Consider the following 6683-nt stretch of genomic DNA (forward strand, 5'->3'; position numbering starts at 1 on the left):
TCCTGAACCATCCCTTAGTTATGCTGCTATAGGCCTAGACTGCCGGGGAATTTCCTATGATGCACTGAGCTCCTCTCTCCTCTACTTTCTCTCCCTCTGTATGCAACCTCATCCCATTATTGCATGTTACTAACACAACTTCTCCCCTTTCCGGTAGTCTTGTGCTTTCTCGTCCCTCTCCTCTCTCCTCCTATCACTTCCTGCAGGTTTTCTGGCTCTGGAGCTGTGGAGTCTGGATCTGTGGCTGCGGGTCACCTGCTGCCCCCGTGTTCCTGCTCGACACCCTCTGCTACAACAACTATTGTTACTAGTCCTATTGTTATTATTGTTATTATAATCATTAACATTACGATTGTTATCATTAACACTACTATAAATATCTGTACCATTTTTCATTTAGTCTATAGCAACATCACCTTTACTGTCTGTACCTCTGTGTGTATAGTGTGTACGCTGCCTCCCCCCTCTCTCTCTCCTTCCATCCCTCTCTTTCCCTCTCTGTTCCTCTCCTGCCCTCTCTCTCTTGCTCTCTCGCTCTCTCTCCCCCCTCTCTCTCTCTCTCCCTCCCTCCCTCTCTCCTTCACCCCAACCGGTCGAGGCAGATGGCCGTTTACTTTTACATTTAGTTTAAATGTTGTCCTTATGTGTTTTTTATGCACATTTAAAAAATTTATATAAATTATGGTTCACATTGCAATAAATTCTCTTTATATTTACACTAATTTTGTCTTTATTACTGACTGATTCGGTCGGTCAATTCCAAGGACAAGTTAATCTTACAACAACATTAAAGTTGAACTCTTGCTAAGGGACATCAATCTAGTACAAGTTGAAAAGTGAAAATGCTCCCAATTTTAATTTTGTACCTTTTACTGACATTTATGCAAACCGTTAACCTATAATACCGTCTTACAATTTTCCATTTACTGAAGAATGTGATTTTATTTTATGTAAATTTAGTCTGATCAGTTTTATATAACAAAAAATATTTCTAATATATTGAAAGATTTCAAATGTAAAAGTTGTTTTGCATGACTTGAAGTAAGATGTTGCAACAGTAAATATAATGACAGAACTTATGTATAGGAACCCAGTGTCATAATTTGAAATCAGTAGAGTCCAGGTGTTAAAGTAAAACAAAAACAAAAGGCTGAGCAAAGCAGTGAGCTGCAGGATCTGGCAGGGCCACACTGGAAGCTGGGACTTCTGTAGAGCTGGACTCTGGAATGATGCTGCCATCAGCTTATCTGGCACCTGTAAACACAACAATGGTAGAAAGTTAGTGACAGATCCTTTCCAACTGCCATAAACCTGCTGAACTCTGAGGAATCACCTCAGCATGATACCCTCTCTGGCATGTAACAGTAATTATGGCAATATGCAATACACTGTTTACTCATATGTGATATTAATCTTACTGCTGGACACTACTTGAACAGTCAAGTTAGCTCTTATTGTATATTCATTATTACTTATGTTAAATTTACTGTTGAACTGGTACTACTTGACATAGAGAATTGTAATGCACCTTTGGGTTGTCACAAATGTAATCTGCTACACAATAACAAAAAAAGGGCTTGAATCTTGAATGTAAACAGGGGCCTCACAAGTTAAAAATACATGCAGCTGGAGAGCCTAGACAAACTCAGAAGTGGCTGTCATACAGCTAATTTCTCTACATAACTAATATTACTTTACCCAACTCAGGAACATGGCCATAGTTACAGACCAGCTAAGTTACCTGTCTTTACCGACACGACAACCGCAACCACCGCCGCTTCTTCCTCAACCCATAACCCCGTCCCTCAGTCCAGGTAGAGGCATTTATTCAAGTGACACAGTGACTCTGTTACAGTAACTTTAGTGTTACATATCCAAATCTGACAATGCCTGTTTGGCAAGTTTAGCTAACTGACGACATTAACGTTACTTTACTACACACCTTCTAACTGACGTCTTTTGTTCCAAAGTGTTATCACCCTAAATTCAACTTCTGTGCATGATTCTTTATAAACTGCAGTTAGCAGACTCCCGTTATTTTAGCATCGTTCCCAAAGCTTGGAGCTGGCTAATTAGCTAGTTAGGTAACGTTAGCTAAGCTAATAAGCTAACGTTATGTAGCCATACTGCTAATTATTGTAACGCATAAATAAAAAACTACATTTTCACTCACCAACTGGAGAATAGGCTTTTGAAGGTTCTCTTTCTCTCCAATAAACTGCACAGCATGACATTATTTGTTTTCGGATTCTGCATGAAGAAATGTCCAAAAGGCACAAACAAGGCAGAGCTGCTGAGCTCCGTGTTCAGCGACATCACCCACCTGTCAATCAACGTGCCCACGCACCTAATAATACAGAACTTTAAGGCTTAATATAATTTAAATGGGTGAGTTATAAAAAAAATTCACCCTCCTCACAGTCACGAAGGGCAAAATTAGCAATATACACTAAAACCATCTTTTGTACCAGGCTGTAAACATGTTTTATTCTGCTGTAAAGTTGGGCATTTTAACACGGGGGTCAATAGAGATTTACTCCCTTTTGAAGCCAGCCTCAAGTGGCCACTCAATGAATTGCAGTTTTAGGCATTTCTGGTTCGGCTTCAACCAGGAAACCGGAAGGGTGCCGCTTGATTATAACCTTTCAAGTACAATTAAGTTTTTCAAACCAAAGTGAAACATCAGGTGGTTCAACAATCACCGATCACCAGTCCACCTTTGAAGAATACATAATCCTGCAGCATTCCAACAAATTACATATTTATACTTGACAGCATGCTTTGTAGCTTTATCTAATCCTAAAATACAGATGCCTGGGTCTAATGTTGACTTGCATTTGAGCATACCATCAATTGTCCTTTTAACAATTCTCCAAAATTCCACAAAATTAATCTTGTAACCTGAAAGCGTCTAAATATGTTAATAACCTCAATAAATTGCAAAGAAGTGCTGGGTTCGTTAAGAACAAATACATCACCTGCGTACAGAAATTTTTGTGTATACTTACTTACTTACGTTACTTACTTATACGTTATTTTTTCATTGCATCTAATAGCTTCAGCCAAGGGTTCCATAATAAGAGCACTAGGTACCAGGGAGCACCCTTGTCTTGTACCTCTGTTTATAGAGAGCAAAAAAGTGTACCATCCACCAACATTGCTGACTTGGGTTGTATTAAGTATCTTAACCAAATAAATAAATGTTTTAGGAAAAGAAAATCTGTATAGGACCTTAAGTAATTCCACATCTGAGTTTATGCATCTTTTCCGTTATGTTTAATGTATTGCATAACAACAATCTTCTGATATTAAAATGTGCCTGTCCCCTAGGAATAAATCCTAGAAATAAACTTTCTCAATGACATCTTTAAGTAACAAAGTTGTTTTCAGATTTTATCATAAACATGAATCTGAGGTGTGCTGGCAAAAACAGCTTGCTATACAATGTGATGTTGCCGAGAATCCCTTCAGCCTTTTGCCAACGCCAACATACATCAAACGCTTTCTACATCAAATATTTGTATTGCATGCTGTGGTTAGCCTAAGCAATTATTTCTCCTTCTACAGTGGCAGAAAGAGTCAGTTTCCAATAAAAATCATGACCTACAACAAAATATCCACCATAAATGTAAACTTTTTCCAGTTTGTCTTTTGTCTAATGTTGTCAAACATCCATGTCTTACAGTGTGTCAAATAAATGCTAATACTATTGATGATTAATTATTTTTAAAAATGCAGTTTCTCCTATAAATACATTCCTCAGAATTTCATCAAAACAGATTATGAACAATACTAACACAAACACGTACCACAGTAAACGAGCATGTGTAGGCCTTTCTGTATTTAGTGTCACTAGACCATAACACACTGATGAGCAGCAGCGAAATTGCTATAATGAGGTAAAATGCTTGTACCAAGCAAGTAGTTAAAGGAAGCCTTGGAGCTAAAGACCATATCTACTGTACCATTCCAACGACATTTGACCTCAAGCCTGAGAGAAGCCCAGTGACCTACAATATACTGTGTGAGAGAATCACCGCAGTGCTGGGTAAAATCATTCCTGCTGTGGTTACACAACCATATTAGAGGAGTGTGGAGCACCATTAGAGCATTGTTTGGTGTGTATGAAGCCTGAAGTGAAAATATAGTTTTCTTTTCATTTGTGTTCACTAAGCTCACTGTCAACTACTTTACTGCTTACCTTACTTGGTTTGCTGAGATTTGAAGGGGTTGAGATCGCTGGGTCAAGATTTATGATAAAAGGAATAATTAAAACGACTGACACGGGATAATAATGAGCACAAAGACGCTCCAGTAACATAACTAGTAGCAAGTTAATAAATGCAGAGACGATGAGCAGAATTACTGGGATAGCCCAGTGACCATCAGTTTTTCGATGTGTTGACCTTGTGCTGTGCAGCTGAAGTTCTGATAATGTGCATACAAAAAGACCTTTCTAGGTCTGGATGTAAGTTTGGATGCCACCAGTGTCCCCACAGTCCAAGTTCAGTTCACAGTTAACAAACATGGTGCAGCATGTGTAAAAAGCAAGACAGCAAGAGTGCATCACCCTGCTTCCCCAAAGCTACTTTTGCAGTTTGTCATATACAGTAAAAATAAGTCATGGCACTGAGGCATGATGAGTGACTGTAGTGGATCACGACTTTTTTGAACTGATGTATACTTTAACGATGAGCAACAAATGCTACAGGGAGACATTGAGAGACCCAGGGAGAGAGGAAGGAGGAGGGCATTTGACAACTGATAATTTCAAAAGTGGGTGAAATGCTCGTTTTTCCATTTGAGCACAAAATTGGAAATTGGAAAAACAAGTCGTTATCTGTTTTTTCATTTTGGTTCTGGAAACAAATATTAAGAAAACATTTTTTTTCAACAATTTTTTGTTTTTTTGATTTCTGTTTTTATCTTGAAAAGCGAATGAGCGCATGATACACGGTTTTGGTGCAGGTGGAAGTGTGCAAACTGGACCATAGCAGAACTGTGGCAAAATGTAAACTCATACTTCTGCAGTTTTCACTAACAAGTAGTATTTACTCTATCATATATGACAGATATTTGTTTGTAAGACTTGGAATATGTGTATAGCACAGGATACTCATTATCAGAGGATATTTTGTCCCGTATTCCATTACAGGACAGAAAAAAGATTTCTGGTATATTTTAAATGTGGATTACACACCACGGTCTTCCAGCGTGTTGTTCTGTTGGACTAGTCAGTAATATTGCTGTGTCTTGTGTTGTCTTGCTTTATGTTTGGGAGACAGCTATGCCGCAGACACGCAACAGAAGTCTCTTTCTTATGGAAGTGACAAGGGTACTGCTTAACCAGCTCAGCTAGCCAGCTACTATAACACAAAGTCTACCAGCTAACTTCAAATGCTATCGGAAGCAATGAAGTAGCTCAGCACTAAGCAACTAACTCTGAGGAGAACAGATGGAGCGACCGGGTCCTCCATCTGCACAATTGGAACACAGCACAGCAAAAGACTGCAACAGAACCACAATTCTTCCCCATCTAGCCAACCCACAACAGCCAGCTAACAACTAGCACGCCAAAGCAACTTCTCTTCCTTTATGGACTGGTAACATACCTGGGTTTTATATAGCTTCACGTAGCTTAACAGTGGAACGTTACATGGGTAAGCACAGGACTGTTTGGCTTTTATAAATGTTCATGTACTGGCATGTTTTCACGGTTCATTGTTGTAATTATTCCATGGTTAATGTGAGATTACTGTGTAACCGTAGTTCTCAGCCACCGCTAAACTGAGTAATGTTATGCTCCACTCAGAGACAGAGTCTCTGCATGCAAACTAACTCAATTTAACTTGGCACTGTTACACAGATCACATACATATATCTAAAGTTCCAGCTTTACATGCTGTCTTTGTTCTGACCTTGTGTGTTCATGCTATTGCACGCAAGACATAGGGAAGCAGAACAAAGAAGCTGACACACACACACACACACACACACACACACACACACACACACACACATACACGCGTACCTATCCAACAGTGCACCGTCGGAGTAAACTGCCTGTGTGGACCTGTGTTTCCAGTCCTTTTGAAGTAAAATAAATATAATACAAAATTTACTTTTACTGTCTTTTAACATAATATTACTTCAAATTTGCTTTTTTTTGCTTTTTAAAGAAACTGCCAAGAGGGGACTTAGATCCTTAAACGATAGCTACCTATCCAAGAGGGGACCTCCATTGTTATGCAGTGGAACTGTCTGTGCTCATTCTCACCTAATGAGTGTTTTTACCTTCAAAGACTTTCTTTGTTTCTTTCAAAAATGGATAATTTAACTTTAATGTGAGCGATGTGTAAACATTTCACCGTGATCCAAACTTTAATCACTTTAACTGAAAATAAATAAACTTTAAACTTTAATTCAGAAGTAACTTTGCTGCATGCATTGATATCAAGCACTACAGTATTACCAACAAAAATTACTTGATCTAGGATTCAAATACCGTTTAAATAATAATAAAATATCTTATTACACTAGTGCACTTATTTTAATTTTCTCTTAGGGGAATTCATATTCTTCTGTGTGGGATGGTCATTTTTATGACCTGTGTGGAATGGTGATGTATGCATTTTAAAGAGTTACTTTGTATTTGCTCTTAATAACTGAATCTTAGACTGGTT

At 38.4% G+C, this 6683-nt stretch overlaps 1 protein-coding gene and 1 long non-coding RNA gene across 23 annotated transcripts in view; both read right to left on the reverse strand.

Annotated features, from left to right (window-relative positions):
- dlg2 (discs, large homolog 2 (Drosophila)) overlaps window positions 1–6683 on the reverse strand; it is a 247198-nt gene that overhangs the window by 110916 nt on the left and 129599 nt on the right. Inside the window, exon 1 of one of the 22 annotated variants that reach the window (XM_046039079.1) lies at window positions 135–168. The exons of the other annotated variants lie outside the window; for them this stretch is intronic. The gene's annotated coding sequence lies outside the window, so the exon portion shown is untranslated. Of the gene's footprint in view, window positions 1–134; window positions 169–6683 lie in introns of those variants that run through there. 22 annotated transcript variants of the gene reach the window in all.
- On the reverse strand, window positions 830–2479 carry LOC123962761. The gene is made up of 2 exons (XR_006823056.1): window positions 2174–2479; window positions 830–1254 (listed from the first exon to the last, which is right to left on the reverse strand). It is a non-coding gene; the product is annotated as an uncharacterized LOC123962761 (long non-coding RNA).

Source organism: Micropterus dolomieu, linkage group LG23 (assembly GCF_021292245.1).
Source record: "Micropterus dolomieu isolate WLL.071019.BEF.003 ecotype Adirondacks linkage group LG23, ASM2129224v1, whole genome shotgun sequence".
NCBI lineage: Eukaryota > Metazoa > Chordata > Actinopteri > Centrarchiformes > Centrarchidae > Micropterus > Micropterus dolomieu.